Below are 23,943 nucleotides of genomic sequence, written 5' to 3'. Positions count from 1 at the left end.
GGATCCTGGTTTTGTGACACATATAACTTGAAGGGTCATCTTTAAGAAAAAGCATACAAAATTACCATTAAAAATTAATTTAGAGGGCACCTGGCTGGCTCAGTCAGTGGAGCATGTGACTCTTGATCTCAGGGTTGTAGGTTCGAGCCCCGTGATAGGTGTGGAGATTACTTAAGCTCTTTTAAAAAATTAAGTATAAAAGTGGATGTTTATTCAGGGTAATAAAAGAAATCACTGCAAACTACATATTTTATGAAAAATACCATAAATATAGAATCCAGAGAAATAACATAATAAACTTTTATTAATTTGTTGCCTGACACACCTTTATAATGCTTCTTTCCTACAGCTCTGGTCTGCATACACTTTGACTTTCTCTTCATGTGACAATAATGTTGTATTATCCCTTTCTCTGGAGAGAACAGAAAGACAATTCAGTCTTACCTCTAACATATTTGAAATTTGTTTTTCTAAGCTATTGATAGTTTTGTAAAGTTTCTTTCAGCTTCACAACTCATTGGTAACATTGTGTACATTTTTGGAATTGCACTCAAGTCTGGGAAAACCTTAATTGAGTTTCTTTCATTTCAGAACTTTAAGAATTAGAAGAATTTGGGGCATCTGGGTGGCTCAGTCAGTTAAGCATCAGACTCTTGGTTTTGGCTCAGGTCATGATCTCAGGGTCATGGGATCAAGCCCCATGTCTGGCTCTGTGTTCAGCGTGGGGATGTTTTCCCCCTCTCCCTCCCTCACCCTCCACTCCTCCCCTGCTTGTGCATGGGCTCTCTCTCTCTTAAATAAATAAATAAGTAAAATCTTAAAAGAATTATTTAAAAAAAAAGAATTGGAAGAATTTTTCCATATACTAGCTTGTACATTTTAATCTTTGGGCTTTTTTCTTTCTCCATTACCTGATGAGTTCTGGTGCTGGGTGTCACAGGTCACATTCATGGCACAGCATACCCCTGACCTTCACATCAGGACCCTGGATGACCTGTCAGAGTAGATGGCTAGCCATCAGTGAACCGCACGTGGAAATGACATGCAAACCTTCCCTTAAACCCACACCAAACGTACCCCCAACTTAATTCTTTTTAGCCAGATCCCCAGAATGCCCATGACCACTCCAGGGCTGCCTGACTTTGGGGGGACATATGATAGAGGAGGAGGGAGAGTGGTCTTAAACTATTCTGTCAGAAATATATTATATTCCCTTTCCTCTCAACACCCACCTGGGAGTCAGGGAGGTTAGAGTCACACCTGTCCAAGTAGCTCGGCTGCTATTCCCGGTTAGTTATCCTCACTGCCTCTGCCCTTTATAAAGGTGAGGGTTCATTTTCAAGAGAAGTGGTGAGGAAAATTCTAAGATGAATGAGTATCTTGAAGAAGGGCTGAGACACAGCAGCACTTGCTTGGCACCCACTTGGAGAACACAGGCAGAGCTAGACTGTCAGAAGGAGATCCAGCAATAAGGCTGACTATGTCATGTTAGGAGCAGAGCAGGCAAGAGAGCCCAACAAAGAAGTGAAAGGAAACTCTGCTTGAGCTTGGGGGAGGGGGACATGGTGGGATTGGGCAGTTGAAGGTGCCTGTCCAGGTGATTAACTTCAAGAGACAGGAGGTAACTGGAACCTTCCAGAATCCCCAAATATGTGAGGTATAGACTATACCCAATGGAATGTGGACACAAAGACAGTAGAGAACAATAAATTCTTCCTGTGATGTAGTTATTGCGCACTTGGCCGAGTTTGCTCACACTAGCTAAGTGACAGTCTGGAGCACCAAGCTTCCGGAGGGAGATAATCACAAGTGAGCCTCATCCAGAGGATGCTTGCATCCTAGGCGTTCTGGGTCATGAGGACTTGTCAAACCCTCATCTTTAAATTAATACCATGAGCCTACTTTAAAATTCTTAGTTCGGCCCAGAATTTTGCAAGTGGCCTCATTTTGTAACTAGAGAGGGAGCGTGAGGGGCAGGAAAGTGCACTTCAGCCAAGGGAAGGCTGAAAAAATGTACTAGAACCCACATTCTGGGAGTCTCCGCACACTCTTTGCTGGAGATTCAACCGGATGTAAGGCTGGAGAAGAGATGGACAAAGGATCCTCCTTCAGAATTCCCTCCCTCCCTTGGTTTTCTTATTATTTTCTAAAATTTTCGAATCAAAGAATACACATATACAGTAGAGTGTTTAAGGTGCATTAATCTTATGTGTACAGCTCAACGAATTTTTGCATACATATACAAACATGTAAGTAGATCAATATATAGGACGTTTTCAGTGTCCCGGAAAGTAACCCTTGCTCCTTCCTAGTTAATAATCCCTCCTTCACTTTAGCGGTAACTGCTATTCTGACTTCTATTCACCATTGATTTTTTCTGTTTGTGAACTTGGAATCATTCAGTATGTTTTCTGTTAGTTGTCTATTGTAGTATAACAAATTACAATAAACTTAGTGGCTTAAAATAACACACATTTATCGTATCACATTATCTATGGATCAAGAGTAAGGGCACAGCTCAGCTGGATCATCTGCTCAGGATCTTACAAGGCTGCAATCAAGGTGTTGGCTGGGCTTTGTTCTCATCTGGTTGCCAGACTGGAGAAGGATCTATTTGCAAGCTCATTCAGGTTGTTGGCAGAATTCACTCCCTTGCAGTTGTATGACTGTTGGCTAAAGGCCACTCTCAGCTTTTATGTTTTTTTAAAAGATTTTATTTATTTATTTATTTATGAGAGAAAAGAGTGAGCACAAGTGGGGGGAGGGGCAGAGAGTGAGAGGGAGAGAGAATCTGAAGCAGACTCCAGGCTGAGCTCAGAGCTTGATCCCACAACTGCGAGATCATAACCAGAGCCAAAACCAAGATTCAGATGCTCAACTGATGAGCCACCCAGGTGCCCCTACTCTCAGCTTTTAGAGAATACTTACAGTTCCTTGCCACATGGCCCTCTCATGGGCTCTCTCACAATGTGACAGCTTACTTCATGAGAGTAAGGAAGAATATCTCTCTCTAGTTTACAAAGACAGAGTCTTATATAAAGTAACAAACCTATTGAAAGAAAAAAGTAACAGATTGTGAGAGTGATGTCTCATTACTATGACATATACCATAACCTAACCACGGAAGCAACATCCTATCCCCTTTGTCATACTCTATTCGTTGGAAATAAGACACAGTCTCCATCTGCAACCAAAAGAAGGGGATTGTATAAGGATGTGATTTGCTGGGGGTCACGGTAGAGTGTATCTGCCACATTTTATTTTGTGTCTGACTTCTTTGGTTCAACCTGGTATCTATGAGATTCATCCGTGTTGATGGGTGTATCCACTCTTCATTCTTTTTCATTGTGTGTAGTATTCCTTTAGTAAATAGACCACACTTTATTTACCCATTCTACTAATGACGGATATTTGGGGTGTTTATACTTTTTGGTTATTATGAATCATGCTGTTTTAAATATTCTTGTACACGTTTCTCGATAACATATGCATTTGCTTCTCCGGAATATATAATTAAGCATGCTTGGGTTTTTTCCTGTAACTTAATTCATTCAACACTTATTCACATTAGGCCCCTCTTGCTGCAATTTTAAAAGGCATAACTTGGGACTGAGCTGGAGGATAAAAGAGTTTGACTCTCACAATTATGTTCACCTCCGCCCCCCCCCTTGCCAAGGGTGGTGGTGATTGGATCCCTATTTTATGAATGCTTCCCTGATGATTCCTTTGCCCTCCACCTTTCCTTTCAGCAACCAATAAAACATAAAACAGCAACCACCCACCTTAAACTTGAGAGACTGCCTTGTGGTTGCTAATCTGGTTTCAGTGGGTTTCCAGTTCTCGGGAACACCACTTTCTATGCTTTTCTCAGTGATGGCTTCAGCATGCACCTGTCTGAGAGTCCTGGACAGCAGAAGACCCCCATAGAAGCAATGGAATTCTCCAGGGGGCTGGAGCCTAAATCTGTAACTTTGGGAGGACAGCTGGAGGAGCCTTTCCCCTTACAATGCAAAAGAAATGGAAAGATCCAGTCACATATGAAAGGAAAGGCCAGATGATGAATGAAAATTAGAAATACACGGAAAGAAAAACACTCCAGCTTTTCCTTAACGCTTAAGATTTCTTCTTCCCACTGACCAGGAAGTGAATAGGTCTCACAAAGACTTCGTAAACACAAGTAAACCCCATTTTCAGGATATCCAGAGCTAAGGCTCAAGCAGTGAGTGATCTGGCTTCAAAATGATTGTGGAATTATTCTACCCGGCAGCTTTTGTGTGGAAGTGTCTGCTGATGGCATGATGGCACGTGACTGCACAATCATCTGGCTAGAAATTTCAAGTTCCGTTCCATTAATGTTGCTTCATCTCTCACATTCCCTTTAAATAATTACAGATTTTATCAGTGCCATCTCATGATCACGTGTTTAATTTATCTCTTGTTCTTTGCCTCCATGACTCTGCTCCAAAGTCCTGCATCATTGCTTCCTGGACCCGTAATAATGGCTACCACTCAGTAACATCCACTGTGTGTTGAGAACTAGGTTAGGCACTTTATTATGCCATGCATTTCATTGAATTTTATTTATTATGTCATTTAATTTCAGAACACTCCTGAGGGGTAGGTACTTTTCTCTCTAATCCACCTATAAAGGAGAGGGAGGCTCAGGGAGTTTAGATCTTGCCAGGCCATGCAGCTTATAATAGCAGAGACAAGATTCAAACCATTTGGAAATGTCAATGCCAAAGTCTGTGCCACTCTAATGTGGCACTCGAATGGCCAGCTCGTCCTGCCCTGGGCAATTAAAGGGGTGTGCTCTCCACTGATGAGATGATTGAATGGTGGAGGACTGGAAGTGGTTTCAACAGGAAATTGCTCCTGCTCTTCCACTCCTGCCAGAAAGGAAGGTTCGAGAACAACTATTCTACAATAGTCATTTTGGCAGAACATGTATCCAACAATATTTTATACAACAGATCAAATCATTCAGTTCTTATGGGTCCACTTTTCCACATAATTTACTCTGGCATGATCATTCATTCAGTTAGCGTTTACAGGGCAGCTAGAATATGCCAGGAACTCTTCCAGGTGCTAGAGGGAAAGCCATGGAAAGAAGACAAAGTCCCTGCCCTCATTAAGCTCACGTTCTAGTAGAAGAAGGAAAAAACAGGCAATAAATAGATAATCTGACAAAGGGATGACGGTCATGTGTGAGCACCGTGGAGGACATGTTTAGGGTGCTGTCGTTGAGAAGAACAGGGTGGAGGGACATTTCACCTGAGACAGGAAGACTATGGAGGGGACAGCCATGTTACACAAGCAGGAAGGAACTTCCAGGCAAGCACAGTGGGTGTACAAGCCTCTGAGCTGTGTAAAGGCTTGGCTTGCCCCAGGAACAGAGAGAAGTTGGGTGTGACTCAGTGTGGTGGCTGAGGTGGGGGGAGGGACACGAGAAGAGACTGACATGGTAGACTGGAGCCCGATCATGCGGGGCAAGGAGTTTGGGTTTTGTTCTAAGTGCAACAGGAAGGCACTCAATAGTTTGAGGCAGAGGAATAAAGCAATAAGATTTATGTTTTTAAAAATTCACTCGGGATTCTGTGTGGAGAGCAAATTGGAGAGGGGCAAAGATGGAAGTGGGGAGAGCAATTATAAGATGTTTGCATCTCCCTTTATCCTTGCAATGGCCCAAGGGTTATGGGCTGAATTCTCTTCCCCTAAAATTCATATGTTGAAGTCCTAGTGCCCAGTACCTCAGAATGGGACTGTGTTTGTTTTTATTTTTAATTTTTTTTAAAAGATTTTATTTATTTATTCGACAGAGATAGAGATAGCCAGCGAGAGAGGGAACACAAGCAGGGGGAGTGGGAGAGGAAGAAGCAGGCTCATAGCGGAGGAGCCTGATGTGGGGCTCGATCCCAGAACGCTGGGATCACGCCCTGAGCCGAAGGCAGACGCTTAACCGCTGTGCCACCCAGGCGCCCCGGGACTGTGCTTGAAGTCAGGGCCTTTAAAGAGACAATGAAGGTTAAATGAAGTCATTAGGGGGAACTCTAACCCAATATGACTGGTCTCCTTATAAGAAGAGGTTAGGACACAGGCATACACAACAGAGAAAGACGATGTGAAGACACGGGGAGAGAATGGAATCTACGTGCCCAGGAGAGAGGCCTCTGAAGAAACCAACCCTACGGACGCATTGATCTCAGACGTGCAGCCTCCAGAGCTGCGAGAAAATGAATTTCTGTAAAGCACTCCGCCCGTGTACTTTGTTACGGCAGCCCTGGCAAACTAACACGCGAAGTGGGAGATGATGGGGCTTGGACTTAGCGGGGACAGTGAAGATGAAGAGACGTAGGTGGGCTTGCCATATGCGTCGGAGGAGGAACTGACAGAGGAGTTAAACGTGAAGCGTGAGAAGGAGGGAGGAATTAAGGGTAACCCCTAGATCTCCGACTTATTGCGTGGATTTTGTAAGTCGCCTCAAAATTCTCTTTAATGATATGTGGTATGTATATGGCTTCCCCTTCCCCACCACTCCTCTCCCCCTCTTGCGTGGGAGTTGGGGACTACACTTCTGGGGTACTTTGGAGGGAGGGGGGCAAGGACTCTTAGACTCTCAACTCAGCTGGTTTGGCTGGAGCTCAGCAGTCTCAGGACTGCCACCAGCACCACTCAGCCAACTGTTGATGGATAACTTGGCCCAGAGAGATGCCAGCAGCTTCTGCCCAGACGTGCGGATCTGTTCTGGGGAGAGAGGAGGAAGGGGCTGCAGGAGTGGGCATCGTTTCTGCACGGCCGTCTAGTCAAATCCAAGGTGCTGGCAGCTCTCACCGGACGCCTTTTCCCCATGACAGGGCCTGTGTCTCCAGCCTCCCCCTGCGCCATCCCTCACCCAGCAGTGGGGCAGGAGGAGGCTTCTGTGGGAGGGCTGTCACCTGGCCACCCCTCTCTCCTGTTCACTTCTGAATCCACCTCCCTACAGCCTTGCCTATTGGTTTTCAAAAGCATCATTTGGAAGAAAGGAAGAAGAAAACCCCAATTGTATATTAACTGTGTTTTTCTCTTTCTCTCTCACTCTTTTTTTTTTTTTTTTTTTTATAGATTTCACCTATATTTGAGAGAGAGAGCCTGACTGTGGCTTGATCCCTGGACCCCGGGATCATGACCTGAGCCGAAGGCAGTCGCTTAACTGACAGAACTACCCAGGCACCCCTTTCTCTTTATATTTCTGATAAGAAAACTGGATTTCTCCTGGGTAATGTTCAAGTTTCTGACTGGCTAGGGGAGAGAGAATGGAAGAGGAAAAGCATAGCCACTGATGTATCTAGGTTTATATGGCTGAAATAAACCACATATGTATTTAAAGTGGGTATATATTTAGAATATTTGGATATTTTCATTGATTTTACTTTATAGGTACTCATATGTGTTTACAATAGTATGTGTGTAGTATATAAATAGATGTATGGAGGTATGTATGTGAGTGTATCTCTCAGATCTGATCATGTCATGCCCAGCTTTAGGAACCTTCCACAGTTCCCTCTTGCTTATTATAGGATAAGGTCCAAACTCTCCTTGGCGCGGCCTCTGTAACCTCTGGCCTCTCCACTCTCCGTCCCCAGCTCGCCTCTGATAGGCCACCTCCCCGCCCCCACACTCAGGCTCCGGCCCTGGGAACACGCGTTGGCCTTGCTGTGAACCTTGCTCTTTCCTGCCTCTCAGACTTTGCACACGGGAGTTCACTCTGACCATGAACTCCCCCACTCCCTCCCCATCAGGTGCCTGCCTTGGAAACTTCTATTCATTCATCTCCAGTGAACTTGCTCTCCCTTCTCTGCTGAGGCCTTTGAGATCCTAGTGCCAAGCACGGTGCACTCAACACTGAATGAGCTCTCGAGGTCACACCATGGTAAAGGAATGCCCTCACTTTGGTCCCCAGAGCTCTCGGCTCAGTGACCCCCATGAGAGCATGGCTCAGGCACCCGCTGTGCCTGCCTGTCCCATTACAACCCTCAGGGCAGGACCCTGCCTTTCCTCCAAAAGTGCAGTTTCTGTGCCCTGCACAGGGCCCGGCACATGGTTGCCACCCAGTGTATGAATGAAAGTGTATTTATAGGTTATTATTCATGTGACAGATAAGCTGGAAGCAGAAAAACTGAAAGCAAAATGGTGGAGGCATTGCTCAATAAACAGTCATCAGAAACAGTGATAACACCTCCCCACACAGATGACTAGTCCACTGTGGAAAACGGAATTTGGTTTGGAGAGACATGGACATGACCACCGCTCTCGAGGAAGGCAGTGGCTGCACCTTTTTGGGTCCTCCCCCTCTGTCATCATGGGTGACCTGTGGGTATAATGGTGTCACAGCTCCTGCGACAACCAGAATAGCAAGCAGCACGAGGCCAGGAGGCCAAGGCCCCTCCCCCAGCCCAAGGGAGACCCTCGGACTGCCAGCTGCTCCCCAGACATGAGCGGGGACATCTGTGGCTGCTGAGTCCAGCCCCTCCCCCAAGCTTCAGACGGCCCACCTCCTTCCACACATGTGCTGGGGAAAATCCAAAGCCACGTTTCCAGTTTCCCACTGCCATGAGCTGTTACAGTCCTGGCTGGCTTTCTGGCCTTGCCGGTTGCCAGATCTGGGCTTCAGGCCTGGTGAGCCCTGCATGCGTCTATAAGATTGCAGCGGGCTCAGAGGATATCATCGTTTGCCGGCCATCAGCAGCCTCCTGATGACTCTTTTTATTGTCCTATTTCCAATGACTTCTTACTCCTTCGTTTGTATTTCTTTCCTAACGTCCATCAGAACGTGAGAGCCACAGGGAGCACAGCGCTGTGGACAGTGGCTGGCGTGCACTAGATACCTTGTTGAACAGCAAATGAATGAATGAACACAAGTATGAATGAACACCTTCTGCTCAAAGAATAGTGTATTCAAACTAAATGAATGAAAGCTGTAGACACTCCTTTGGTTGTTTTTTCAGCTGGATATCTCCCTGTAATCTGTGATGGCTTAAGTCTGGCCCTGATTGAGGGGCTGGCTAGATGAGCTGGTCTAATTCTTCTGGCCTCAGGATTCCTGGTCCTAGAGGCAGGGAGACGGTAACAGGAGGGGCCGAGGGAAGAGGTGGCTGGAAGGCCTTTGGGGGCCTCATTGCCCAGTGAAATTTCCTCTGGCAGCTTCCCCCCACTGGCCGGGAGCCTGTGCCGGGCTGCCCCACAGAAGGAGGTTGGCTTCAGTTACGCTGTGGACTCCAAAGTCACAAATGGTGAACGGAGGGGGCCTGCTCCATGGGGCCAGGGGGTGGGAGGCAGGGGGTGGAAGGGCAAGGAGCCCGGGCTGCGTGTGGCATCCGGTTTTAAACAACTCTGCTTAGAAATTGAAGAGAACCTCTCCGGAAAATGGGAGGGCTCTGGCAGGACTCCCAGGGCCGAGGAACAGCCAGTTCCTGCCAACTGGTGACGGAAGTAGGAGATTTGTGGGAAGGGAGGAGGGACGAGGGCACTGAAAGGAGCCCACACAACCCAGCAGCATTTTTCCTGGTAAAAACCCTGCTCTGAAGTAAACATGTTTCTGAAAATCAGGAGAGTTGTTATTCTTCCAGGCTGTCGTGCACATGGCTGGCCTACTTCCTGTGAGCACGGTTATTCCCAGGTGTGTGTTTTTAAAGAAAGAATATTATAACCTATTCATGGCCCCTGCCTGGGAATGCACTGGGATAATAGAATGCAAAAATCAGCTTTACCTCTTTGTGTTTCTGAGGCAGGAACAGGCTTTCTCCGTTCTCTCTCCAGGACAGGCTGGGAAACTCACTTTTTCTCTTGGGGAATCTCCTTTCCGGCCCTACAGCCAGAGGGCCAAAAATGGCCTCCTCGGGGCTTATTTTTAGGCCAGAGAGGATAAAGAATCTCGATGTGCAGAAAACCTGCCCTAGCTGACTATTTCAGTGAGGTGAACTCTAGGAAGGCAGGCTGGGGGTAGGGGGCGGGGAACCAAGGGGCCTTAATGAGGAGGGGGGAGGGGAGTAGTGACCATTTTCAATTGCGAAGAGATCGAAAATCAGCGTGGTTGCTAGGAGACCCAAAGTGGATAAATAAACCACCAGTCTGCAATAACCCATTCTGCTTTCCAGAACCTCAACCCACAGCTGTCCTCAGTGAATTTGGGGCATCTCACAATCACTTTGACTTCCAATCTGGTTCACCTGGAAAACTGGTTGGGTAGAGCGAGACAGAGGGAAGAAATGGATGTTTGTTTAGTTTTTATTTATTTATGTATTTATCACTTTTTAACTAGACTCCACACCCAGCGTGGAGCCCAACAGGGGGCTTGAATTCAAGATCCTGCGAGCAAGACCTGAGCTGAGATCAAGACCTGAGCTGAGACCAAGAGTCAATGCTTAACCAACTGAGTCACCCGGGCACCCCTGAAATGGATGCTTTTTAAACCCATCCCCTTCACGAGGTGTTCTGAGATAGATCATCTGTGCTGCTATCGGGACTCCGTGTGTGGCTAATGGGAGGGTGAGTTGGTACATCGGCTTGGCAAGACTCTTGTTACTTTATATAGGAAAGCCTAAGATGGACAAAAGCTACAACCCAGGCTTTCGGTTTCTAGTGAATATCCTAGAGCAGCAGTTCTCAAGCCTTTTGGTCTCGGGACCCCTTTACACTCTGAAATATTACTGAGGACACCAAATAATTTTGCTCAGGTGAGTTATACTGACCAATATTTACCATGTTAGAAATTAAAACTAAGAATTAAAAAATATTAATTCATTTAAGAGTGATAATAACAGGGGCGCCTGGGTAGCACAGTCGTTAAGCGCCTGCCTTCGGCTCAGGGCATGATCCTGGCGTTATGGGATCGAGCCCCACATCAGGCTCCTCCGCTATGAGCCTGCTTCTTCCTCTCCCACTCCCCCTGCTTGTGTTCCCTCTCTCGCTGGCTCTCTCTCTCTCTGTCTAATAAATAAATAAAATCTTTTAAAAAAAAGAGTAATAATAACAGAGTTATAACTTACCAACATAAATAATGTATTTGTGAAAAATAACTACATTTCCCAAGATGGGACAACTTAGCGGGAAGAGCAGCGTTGTTCAATAGTCTGCAAATCCGATTTGACAGAAGGCAGGGGGTTCTCAGCTGCTTCTGCATCTGTGCGTTGAGATACCTTTTGTCATGTAGCTGATGGAAAATGCCACTATTCTCTTGTGTGAGAATGAGGGTAAAAAAGGCAAATAACATCTTATTATTAGGAAACTAGTTTTGACTTGGTAGGTGCCTGTGAGAGGGTCTCAGAAGCTCCCAGAAGTCTCCAGACCACACTTTGAGGACGGCTACTCCAGAGAAAATTTCCTGTATCTATCCCAGCAGATGTGTACAAGCATATTCAGAGTGGCATTATTTATAACAGTGAAGAAACCCAAATTACCCGTTTATAAACAGCAGAATGGATAAAATGTGGTATATTCACAGTACTGATGAATCTCACAAATCATACTTTAAAAAACCAATTTGATTGCGTACCTAGGAAGGCAAGTGAGACATGAGGGTCATTCGGTATAGTTCCACTTCCTAAGTTGGGTGGTGGCTTAATTATTATATACCATATATATTTATAGATAAATTTATGGCTATTATATACTGCATATGTATATATCTTAAATATGTATGTGTATCATTTTCAGTATAAAATATTGGAAGAAAGAAAAGAGCGAAAGAAAGAATAGGCCCATAATTGTGCTGAACAAATTCATGTATTTGGATTAAAAAAAAAAACAAAACGCAGGGGATGCCACATTCAGGTGTCCCCTTTTACTAAAGCTGGTCTCCCTGTGAATGCTCCCGTTTTGGGGTTGCTCTCCCCCTTTCTTTTTCCCGTGTTTTGTACAAGGATGTGGCCCATCCTTTCATCTTATCATTTGTAAAAATCTTCCACTCCCATCAAAGAGACAATTCAAAGTATCGGTTAAGGCTAAGTGAACTGCTCTAATGACGGGACCACAAATCCTTTGGCAAATCAGGCATTATCCCATCATTCTAACAAAGGTGAAGGAGAAACATTTAAAACTATCAGATGATGAATCGCTAATAGTAGTCTTGTCGTTATGTGTGATTCTCGGGCACACTCCACAGAAGGAGTTCACGAAATCAAACAATACCAGTACAATAAAACACCTCCATTCTGAGCACATTTTCTTGGCATCTATGTTTTTAAAGCGAAAATTACAGGTAAGAATTGATGTGGAAACTATTCTCATCCTAAAGAATGTTATATTCATCCATGGATACATGAAAAAAAAAGTACTAATCATCTCATTAAGAAAGGCGTTTCTAATAAAAGTTTACCTTTTTGAACAATAGTATTTTACCCAAATGTTCAATAAATGGGTGATACATTTATGCTATTTTGAGGAATGGTGTGTTACTACTAATTGTAAGGATAACTAATTCTGGGAGACAGTCTTTTCATGCTGTCGACCAGCACTGTTCAATAGAACTTTCTGCAATGATGGAAAGAAATGTTTTCTATCTGCTCTGTCCAGTGTGGTTCCATGAGCCACACAGCTACTGAGCACTTGAAGTGTGGCTAGTGGGAATGAGGAACTGAATTTTAGGGGCACCTGGGTGGCTCAGTCGGTTGAGAGTCTGCCTTTGGCTCAGGTTGTGATCCCAGGGTCCTGGGATCGAATTCCACACCAGGCTCCTTTCTTGGCGAGGAGGCTGCTTCTCCCTCTGCCTGCTGCTCCCCCTGCTTGTGCTCCCTCTCTCTGTCTGACAAATAAATAAAATCTTAAAAAAACCTGAATTTTAGATTTTATTTAATTAAAAACATAAATGGCCACATGTGGCTAGCGGCTACAGTACTAGAAAGCGTAGCTTTAGAACTTTGTGACCACAGAAAAAGAAAGACATTAAATTTGCATTTGTATATATTTTTAAGAGAAATGTGATAAGGTGATTAATAAAAACTTTTAATCATAAATGTATATTATATCAGATAAAGTTCTATAGGGGAAGAGAAGTGGAAATAGAAATTCAAGGAGGAAAAGAAATAATGTAAAATTTCTGACCTAATGAAGAGCTCATTCAGGGTATTTTAAAAAAGGATAATGGAGGGTATCAATTGCCATCACATTTAAATTCTACTTAGGTACGTTTAAATGAGTGACAATAGTTATTTCAAAATGTTAAAACTGTTAAAATGTTAAAATATTTTACATTTACAGTGGAATTTAATCTTTTGCAGCTATTTAAACTTAGGATGAAAATTTTCAGATACCAACACACAAATGTTTATGGGGAGTGCGTATGGTTTCAAAATTCCCTTGAGGGGTATGCAGGCAAAATCTTGCAGACCCCCGAACTAGATGGCATTCACTGTTCCTTTCAACTCTTTGGATTTTGCAGATATGATCCAGGGGGCCACTCTAGCGAGTGGGCCCTGCCAATAGCATGGGCAAACATCCCCAAATGTACACATTCACTTGGAAACAAGTGTTCTAACAAAAAACAAAATCCAAATAAACAAACCAAAGATACACACCTCTTCCCATCTCTCTTTCACACACACACACACCCACCCACCCACACACACACACACACACACACACCCCCAGGAGATCCACCCCCTCCCCCCCGACTAGTGGTTCGGGTGCAGGTGGTTTGCGAACCACTCTTTGGGGAGACATGAGCTCAGTTAGTGATGTGGGGTGGGCTGGCCAGTGAGCCGTCTCCAGAGGCAAGGGTGGCCTCAAAGAGGATCATTAAAGATCAAAGATGCCGTTTGAAGTGGTTTGCATGACTGCAGCGCCCCTCCACCCCTCTGGCCCAAGCAGCCCTTGGCCGAGTCTGCTCCACACACGAAGGTCTTGCATGGCTGTTTGGTTTCGGTGGAAATCAAGGCAAGGGCCTGAGCTGCAGGTGCAGACCTCGGTCAGTGCGCACAGATGGCAGAGTGACTCAAACTGAAAGACTCCAGCGGAAGCAGAGCCGAGGAGCCAGAGGTGATCCTGAGAAGAGAAGTCCGCCCTCCCCCTCCCACCCAAGAATAGGCAGGTATCTGGAGGCATTAGCCTGTCCATGAAGCGGGCCCGAGGCTGGGGTTCAGGCGTGATGAATCTAGCCCGGTGACCCTCACTCCAGCCCAGCCTCTCTGCGGTGCTGCTCAACCCCGGGTGTCAGGAATAGTTCAGCCTGTTCTCAGAGGCAGCAAGAGAGCAGGAGGGACGGGAGAGACGGTAGGCAGGTCTCTGAATGACCTCGAGTCACCACAGCCACCAACCCACCACGGCCCTGAAGGGAATGGCAAACTATTCCCGAGACCCAGTGCGTGCTTCCCACAAAGGTGACCAGTGCCAGCCGGAGAGGGGTGCATCATTCTGGAAGCGGGCGGGGAGGACAGTGTTAGTCATGCTGTGGGAACTGGGATTCCGGATTGGCAGCTCTGAGTCACCCTCTGATTGGCGAGGGACAGGCTTCCCTTTCCGCAGGGCCCTGCCTGGGTCTGGCGGGCGGGAGGGGCCCATGCTCAGCATCGGCCCTGGGACCAGCTCCCAGGAAGCAGCAAAAGACCCAGGCGGCCTTGGCACTACGTCAAAGCTGGCTTCAGATGCTTATCAGCAGGATTTTGTACAAGACCCAGGCTGAGGCTGTAGAAGAATTCAGAAAATGCCAGGGAAGCTAAAACAGCTTTCTTTAGCTCCGGCTCAGGCCATAGGCAGGGTACTTACACACCTCTTTGGCCCTAGTGAAAGCAAATGCAAACAGCCCAGAGTTGGAGAAAAAAACAGACACTACCTTGTAGGATGATGGGGGAATGACTCCAAGAGACTCCAAGACAAGGAGATGCAAGGAAAAGTGTCGTCTGCACTTTATCTTTTCTTGGAGTGTTGTGCTGTCGTCTCTGAATGCCTCAGAGGCCCGCGGCGCATCACGCGGTGAATGCCTGGGTCAAGGGACGTCAGAGCCCACGGGGGTGTTGATGGCCACTGCAGGAGAATTCTGGAGATCTTACCCTGGAATAAGGGAGAGGGGGGCATTCATGCATCTAACAAACATTGAATCCCTGAAAAAAAAATCTCAAAAAACCAATCATTCTCAGCCTTTATTTAAATGCAATTCACGTGACCTTTCCCTGCATGACTCGCCCCTGTGGACAGTGCAGGATTTGGGCACAATGGTCAGATTTGTGTGCAATTCCTGGCTCCGTGGCCCTAATTCCATCTCCACCTCTCCAGCTTAGGAGCAGTGGAAGAATGCATGGGAGAGTATTGTCAGGATAGGGTAACCTCGAATTGCTCGAGTTCATTAAAACAGTAAATTCTTTGCAAAATTGATAATGAACTGAGGTTGCATCTCTTTTATCGGCTCCCCAGTTTGGCTCCAGCTTCATTCCCCGCCCCCCATTGTCAGCCTGACCTTCTGTCTTTCCCAGTGTCACTGTCCTGTGATAAGCCCAACAAGTCAAGGATCCCGGAACGATTATCTGAAACCCAAGGGTCACTCCTGGTCTTTTGGGCCACTGGAGTCACATGGACGCATGACTTCAGGCTGGGGGTCTCCTCAGTCATTGCCAGGTCCCTAGATGGCCACCCAAAGCAGAGGGGCCAGAGCCCGGACAATCAGCTCCTACGGCCACTTTATAATGCCATGGCCCCGCTGGAGCTCCAGAGCCATCCTGGCTGCTCCCACCTCCTCTACACCCCCCAGGCTGGGCCTCCTCTTGTTGCAGATCCTGGAGTCTGGGGCATAGCCAGCAGCCCAAGACCGGACAATCCCTGGCCCTTCAATGTTGTATTCACTAAGGCTGCCGCCGGTCTGGAACCACCAGCAGTCACGTTCTCCAGAGCAGGCTGGCCTAGGAGAGCATGCAGTCCCGGTTCCCATGTCTGCCTCAGCTGACCGAGAGCCATCGCTCCCTTCTCCCCTGCATTCCTATAGCCCAGGCCCATACCCAGCTCCTCTCAGTGAATGAGCGATGTGCCTTTCAAGGAGGCAGACTTCTCTGGGTTTCCTCAGTAGCAAGGTCCTTGGAATCCATCTCGCAGCCAAGGGGTTGTGACTCCGTTTGCGAGAACTGTGAACTTGAAGGTGAGCCCTCAGCACAAACGTCTTCTCCGCCCCAAACCGAGCCAGGCTCTGAAACTTTCTGCCGTCTCGTTCTTAGGGAACTGTGATATCACATGTTAGAATTTCCTTCCTTTAGGGGCGCCTGGGTGGCTCCGTCGGTTAAGCATCTGCTTTCGGCTCAGGTCATGATCTCGGTCCTGGGATCGAGCCCCACGTCCAGCTCTCTGCTCAGCGGGGAGTCTGCTTCTCTCTCCCTCTCCCTCTGTGCTTTCCCTCTCTCTCTCTCAAATAAATAAATAAAATCTTTTTGAGAAAAAGAATTTCCTTCCTTTTGAAGGGTGAATGCTATTCCACCCTAACTATGCACCTCACTTTACTGGTCCCTTCCTCCATTAAGGGTCACGTTGGTTGTTTTTACCTTTTGTTTCTTCACATCCTCTTCTTAACCATCTTGACCTGCAAGTGACCCGAGTTATTTCTAACCACATTCCGTAGGGCACCTATCGCATAGTCCCACCTACACGCGAGGGTGGCCGGGACGTGTAGTCCCCGGCTGGGCAGCCCCTTCCCAGAAAGCAGGCAGTCTGTGGAAGGGGAGGCGCAGTTTGTTGGTGTCCCTGCCACTCCTTCACCTTGTACTTCCCAGAGCAGCTATTTACCATGGCGCAGGGGGAAAAATGCCTTTTTTTTTTTTTCCAGTTTCACTTCCTAACAGCACAAAGGTTTTGGGGTCTAGATGCTCTTTCGGTAGATAGTGACCGCTACCCTTTGTGTCATCTTCTGTAGTTTTCCTTGTCCTTTGGATACGGTGTAGTGGTTCCAGTTCTGATTCGGCCTCCGTCGCTCTCTCACTAGGTGATGTTTGTCAAACCCTAAGCACAGCAATAGGTTCAGTACATAGTAATTACGAGTCTTCCCAACAACACGAGGTATGCGTCATCTCTCCGTCTGTACAGGTGAGGGTCACGAGCCCCAGACGGATCAAGGAATTTCCACAAAATTCCCCAGATCAGAAATGACCACCCGGCCTCTCTGTCTCCCTTTCCTGGGTAGCCATTATCATGGGTTTGAAAAGCAACCTTGATGTCCTACAAAGGACACTTTGATCCCCCAAACCAAAGCTCTGCTGCCCTGCACGCCCTGCTTGCACTAGAGCTGGTGGGCGGTCTCCTCCAGGGCCCGAGCTGAGCCCCACTGGAGAATGTGGTGAGGGAGGGACAAGAGGTCCTGTCACTCAGGAGCCTGACCTGTGCTCCTGGCCCCAAGGAGCTTCCCAGGACACGTGCAGCACACACACACACACACACACACACACACACACACACACACTATATCTATCTATCTATCTATCTATCTATCTATCTATCTATCTATCATCATCCATCTATCATCTTCCACTGCTGCTGCTGTGGCCACTTTCCAACAACATTCACAGAGCCCTTCCTATGTTCCAGGGGGTGTAAGTAAGAATAAGAAATGACCCCTCTCCTCCAAAGAGTGCATCATCCAACCAGTGAGACAGACAGGTGAATACTCTCATATCATGTGACAAGCGCTGTGACGGACAAAGTACTGGCGGAATTCACATAGGAGTGATTAATTTCCCCTGGTCCGTTGTGGCAAGCCACAGCAAGGAGGCAACCCCAGAGCTGGGTGTACATAGCTGAGAGAGGACTGGGGGAGGGCTACTTTAGATAGAAGGGACAACAAAGTCTCGATGGTGTCAAAGAGCATAGTGTGTTTAAGGACAAAGGGCAGGTAGAGTGAAGGCAAAGCGTGGGCGGAGACAGGGCAGAGAGAGGCTTGAGGGGGCGGGGTGGGGCCAAGGGTAAAGAGCTGCGATTCCACAGATGAGGCGAGGAGATTAACTGGGGGCCAATACAACCACAGCTATCTTATCCAAAGCTTCCTCTGGCTGGGGTAAACAATGAAAAATAGGGCTGATAATCCATTTCATTCCAACCCCACTCATTTCCAGGGAACAGGATTACCCAAGCCATCCTGGAGTCATCCCTGATGCCACATAACAAGGTCACCCTAGGCAAAGGCCACCAGAGGACTTCTGTATTCCCACAATGACATTTCCCCCTTAGGCTGTAGGTGATAGACTTTGTCTCCCCATTTTGGATTATAGGGCCAGACTGAGCTGAACTCCAAGTTGGTTATCTGGAAGCCAGGGTCTTTATCTGACACCTGCAAAGGCAAAATTGAATTGGGCCTGATGCCAGGACCACTGTGGCTTCTCCCATCTCCCACAGACAGTGTGCAGGAGGCAGAGGGGAACAGGAGAGGAAGGTGGGAGAGGTGATAGTGGAATGATGTCAGAACCCAGTTCACATCCCCGACAGGTACTCACCAGCACCCCACTCACAGGAGAGCTGACTTGCTCAGCCCCCTGGCATCGGAGTGGGATTCCCAGACAGGACTTTTTCTAAGTAATTTACAAATAGAGGCAGAAAGGAGAGGAATTCAGGGTTGATGGTGGGTCATGGTGAGCAATCAAAAGCTGAAGGTAACAGCTGCGCCACCCAGGAAGCCGAAGCCCCTTCTCTCCCAGGAGGCTGTGGGCCAGACACGCACGCTCTCGGTAGGGCCCTGGAAGCTCGAGTTCTGCCCGTGTGCCTGGGTTTGAGGGCCAACTCGTCACTTCTGTGTGACTTTGGGAGACATTAATCTTACTAAGCTTCAGCTTTATTATCTGCAAAATGCCTCACTGGATGGCTACTCTGATAAAATAACAGCATTTAAATGTAGGTTTCCTTTTCTTGACCTTTCGGATTTATAATATTGTGGCTTCTAAGTTTCCAAGGTCGGGGAACCTTGGCCTTCGTGTGCCACACTTTCCAAGCTTTGCCTGCCCAGAGCGCAGGGATGTGGAAAGGAGCTGATCTCTGACTGCTGAAAGTCCTCCTTTCCTGCTGTTCCTGCAGGTTCTTTGATTTGATGGCATATGCTAGCAGAGGTGCGGGAAAGATCAAAATGGCATTAAGATTGCTCCCTAAGTTTGGCAGAGCTGAACTCCAACATGTCCTTCAAAATGTACTGATGTATCTCTGGTAGTTGCATGGGGTGTCACTTGTGATACATGCTCCTAAGAAATGCTGACCAAGGTTTTGTAAATTGGATCATTTAAAATGTTGTAGGGGGAGTTTCATTGTTTAGAAGGGCTGTGTGGCAAATCCATTTTTAAGGAAGTAATTCTCTTGTACTATAAATTGCTTCCTGATCTAGATTTCCAGGATAGAGTAGTAATTCTCTTGTACTATAAATTGCTTCCTGATCTAGATTTCCAGTATAGGATGTGCTCACAGGTGTGCTGACAGGCACAGTACAATGTGACATCACACTGATTAACTTCCCCCAACTGGCAAACCAGCCAGGAATGAAAACCTTTTATGGATCAGTTTATCCAATAACTATTTGCTGAGAAGCCACCTGTGCCAACCCTGAAGGCACGGTGATGAGGCGACATTTCCTGCCTCCGAGGCCCTCACAGTCTAGTGGCGAAGACAAGCAGGCACCCCTCTCACTATAGTACGGCATTCCAGGTGCCATGCATTATGTCAACTGTGATTAATTCTAATCTCTTCATGTTGAATATCTAATCAAAATACTGAGTTATCTGGCTTTCCCTTCTGCAAACTGGCACTCAGTGGGATCCATGTCTAACATCATGAAAATTGCACAATACCATTATGAACTAATCATAAATGACACTGTCAGTTTGATACAAAAATCTATTCGGAAAAAAATTCAGATTCTCTCATCAACATATGTCACTATATTGGCAAAAGCATGAATTAATTATTTCATTTTCCTCTCCAATTTTGTTCTAGTCTTTGAGAAAACTTTGTACAACAACGTGCAGGATTCCTTGATTCCTCTGACCCCTACGAGGTCCTGGGCTGTGGTGGTGTTCAGCGTTGAAGCAGCTGAAACACTCAAAAGTCAAGGCAGAGCTTATGCCTGGGTTTTGTAAGAAACCATGAATCCAAGCTGCTGTCAGCATATCTTAGCAGTGCAAACTTTTTGGGGATCTAGAACTTGTTTCGAAGAAGTAAAGATGAGTAAGTTAAGAAATGACATCAGGAAAGCTAAGGATAAAAGAATCTTTGGATGAAAGTTATTGGAAAGTGGGTTTGGGATCAAAGCAAGGAAGAGTTTGTCATAGTTGGAGTCATCCAAGATTGGTGGAGGCAGTGGGCTTCCTGCTGTTGACAGAGGCCAAGCAAGGTGTGAGGACAGTCAGGGATTCCCAAACTGGGTAGGAGGGTGGATCAGTTGAACTCTGTAGCCCTTTGTGCTGAACTTAAGGCTTCGCTCTGCTTTCAGCTGATAGAATAGCCCTGAGCCATCAATGCTACCTCTCCTGGGCTCCGTTTTATCATTGCTAAGTTGAAAAGAGGGAGCAATTATCAGAGCCCTTGATGGCCATTGTCAGGGAACCCCAGACCTACAGTCCTGGACCTCAAAGGGGAATGAGCCCAGTGTTGGGAGTTGGACGTCCAGAGCCATCAACTCCATGATGACTCTGATGTTCTTTCAATCCCCAACATTGGAGACTGGCAAGGCTGGTTTGACTTGTTCTAATTATTATTTAGGTGACTATTTGGCTCATTCCTGAGCAAGGCTTGAATCAAGTCAGACCTGTTAATTGAATCAAGGTTATATAATCACAGTTGGGCATTTAAAAGCAAACCAATTATTTTGGAGCCCAAGCATCTTATACACAAGGAGGGAGTTCTAGTACATGGCAGGAATGTATGCTAATGCACAAAGCCTAACCATTAAAGTGGAAGGTGGAGCATTCTTGGGCACTCCTGTTTCGATGAGGTTGTTGTAATAGTTATTGCTCTGGGCACATTCTGGGAAGATGCCGGAAACATCTCAAACAAGTATGACATTGATGTTATCCCAGTTTGTTGAACCCATTACATTTGGAATATGTCTCCCTGTAGCATTTGGCTTGGTTTATAAATATATTTTCAGAATCTGTAGGAAGCATTTGCAAGGAGGCCTCTCTTGGCCTTTCTGGTTATCAGCATTCCCTCCTTCTCTCCCTTGAGAAAGATATGCCTGATTAGGCATTTAGATTTTTCACTTGGGTCTCTTTCTAATTTCTAGTCTCAGCCCCAATGCTTCCAAATCTTGTACTCCTCAAATATTGGCCCCCTCTACAAAGAGAAAGGAAAGCAGGGAGGAAGCAGCAGAAAAGTCATTGATAAGTTTCATGTGGACTAGAAACATAAAGCAATGCATGAAGGAAGGAGGTACCAGATTGAAGTTTGAAGAGTTTGTCCCTAAACTTTCTAAGACTCACCTAGGCTAAACAGACCCAGGGGAGCCTCTAGCCCATATGCTCCTTGTATATTCTGTCCTCCTCACTTGGAGGGTGAGGGACCAGATGCCCAGTCCCTCTTCAGTATTACAAAGTGATCTGGAAGGCTTTGTCCAGATCACACAGCCTTGAAACAAAACCAGATGCCATTGCTGGAGATGACCCGCTCCTAGATGAAGCACTTTCTGCTCTCACACTTTGTCTTTGTCTCTGACACAAAATTGTCAGGCACATCTGAAGAGACACATTCCAGAGAGAGTTTGATCTTTGCCACCATCCTGGCTAGGAAACCCTTACAGACTTGGAGTTGCAAAAGTCAAGGAGGGACTAATCACTGGAGGTGGGGTCCTTAGGACAGTTTCTCTGCAAACACATGGCTGAAATGCGTCACATGTGGGCAGGCATGCCAGTATGCTCTGTATATAGCTTCTGGCCAGAGGACACTGTCTTCAGCAAGGCCAAAGGAAACAGCAAGTTGATTTTTTCAAATAGGCTTCATTAGACCCACGGAGGATAAACCCTATGCCTGACTTTGGATTACCTAACTTTTCTCGCCAGGAATTATATTAAATTATTCTATCTGGAACTGAAGGTCTTGAAAGACCTTGAGGTGGCTTCTCAGTCTTTTGAGTCAGCTTTCAAAAGCTCATTTTTATTCCAGGTCAGCCCTTCACCTCCTTCCTTCTGGGGCACCTGTGACACAGATAAGCCCATGACATCTGGCAGGGCTGGAAGGAGTATTCAGTTGAGGTGGGAATGTGGGTGTTAGCATATCAAAGTAGATCTGAGAAAACATTCCAAACCAACTCTTCCACACTGGGAACTCAACCCCTAAGAAACAATCACAATAAGGGCAACCGTCCCACGTCACAGAGGGAAGATCAGGGTAAAGGCCATGTCTGCTATGTGCCAGCACTCAGGTGAGAGGGAGATTTAGCTTGGTTTCACTCATTCACTTGATGGACTTCCGCAAATGCTACTCTGGAGACTAGAGCATGTGAAGGGGGAAATAAAACACCATTCCTGTCCTGAGCTCTGGGGTGGTGGCTATAAGGTCCCGAGATGCCTCTGGAGCTGAATGGTGGCCTGCTAGTGCTTGGCTGGAAGATACTGGTGTCAAGCCTGAACTCATTTGCATCACTCACCCATCAGGGGACTGTGACTAGGAGCTATTTTTAGATGACATAGATCCCCAGGAGGCACTTGCCTCCTGCCTGTGACATTTCTAAGAGTGACTCTTGCCACATGACTATAGAGACAAATGAAGCTTTTCTCTAATGATGCCATTAATAATTCTAAACGTCCCAGAAGGGAGACGCTATGACTGGGAACAGACTTCCCGGTGTATCCCTCCTGTTATATTCCCAGACCTGTGGGCAGAAAAAGAAACCTATGAATGTTGAGTATACCAAAAAGAAAAAGACAAATGCTTTTCAGGTTATGGAATCTGGCTACTGTAAAGTATGTGGTGCTGTCAGTGTCTGAAACAGGAGAGGGCCAGACCCAGAGTTCAAAATGTCTAAGTAGTTTGCAGCAGATGTCTCAAGGCAGCCTAGAGGAGAATATTGGGGCCATGAGTCTGTAGTCACTTTCCCAGCAGTGCTCTTAGGTCTTGGTTTTCATAAAAGATAATCACAATTTCTCCTTTTAAAGAAATTTTAGTTTTGTTTTTTTTCTGCCTGAGGTACTGTCCTCTATTTCCTTATTTCCCAATTCTTTCCATCCTTCAAGACCCAGCTCAAATGTCACCTCCTTTCATAAGTCTTCCATGATAGACCCCAGTTGGAATTTACCATTCCCTTCTCTAACTCCATGGAATTTTATCTACATCTCTCTGATGTCCGCTTTCCACTTTCTGTAAGGTGAATTACACACTTGTTTTATATCGATAAGTTCCAAAAGATTGAATTCTTACAGAATATGTTCTTTGACTACAGTGGAATTAAATTAAAAATTAATAAGCTACCTAGATAATCCTAAATACTTGAAAATTAAATAATACACTTCTAATTTTTAAAAAAAATATTTATTTGACAGAGAGACAGAGAGAGTGAGAGAGAGAAAATAATACACTTCTAAATAACCATGGATCAAAGAAGAAATTTTAAGAGAAATTAGAAAATATTCAAATTGAATGATAATGAGAATGCAATTCTACATTTCAAAATTTGTAGGGTGCAGGTAAAGCAGTGTTTAGAGTGAAGTTAATAGCATTAACCTGCTCATGTTGGAAAAGAAGGCAGTTTTATTTATTTATTTTTTTAAGTAATTTCTGTGCCCATGGCCATGTGGGGCTTGAACTTACAACCCTGAGACCAAGAGTTGCATGCTCTACTGACTGAGCCAGCCAGGTACCCCAAGAAGGAAGTTTTAAAATTAATTATTCAAATTTCCACTTCAAAGAGGAGAAAAAAAGAAGGTAAGGAAATAAAACTGAAGGTAAGTGAAAGGAAGTAATAACTATAATAATAGTTATAATAATAACTAAAAGCAGAAATTGATATATTGGAAAACAAACTGTGGGGATTTT

General features: G+C 45.9%; 1 long non-coding RNA gene across 4 annotated transcripts in view; it reads right to left on the bottom strand.

Annotated features, from left to right (window-relative positions):
- Positions 1 to 213: 213 nt before the first annotated feature.
- LOC123785986 (uncharacterized) overlaps positions 214 to 23,943 on the bottom strand; it is a 64,033-nt gene continuing 40,303 nt past the window's right edge. For 2 of the 4 annotated variants that reach the window (XR_015725201.1, XR_006777843.2), the window contains exons 2-3: positions 14,804 to 15,021; positions 760 to 11,530 (exon numbers count right to left, since the gene is read on the bottom strand). This is a non-coding gene — a long non-coding RNA (uncharacterized LOC123785986). Of the gene's footprint in view, positions 413 to 759; positions 11,531 to 14,803; positions 15,022 to 23,943 lie in introns of those variants that run through there. The other 2 variants (XR_015725202.1, XR_015725203.1) reach the window with 2 other exon arrangements.

The sequence above is a fragment of the Ursus americanus genome, chromosome 7 (assembly GCF_024610735.1).
Source record: "Ursus americanus isolate L20-20 chromosome 7, mUrsAme1.1.p, whole genome shotgun sequence".
Taxonomy (NCBI): domain Eukaryota; kingdom Metazoa; phylum Chordata; class Mammalia; order Carnivora; family Ursidae; genus Ursus; species Ursus americanus.
This window is presented reverse-complemented; position numbering and strand designations above follow the sequence as displayed.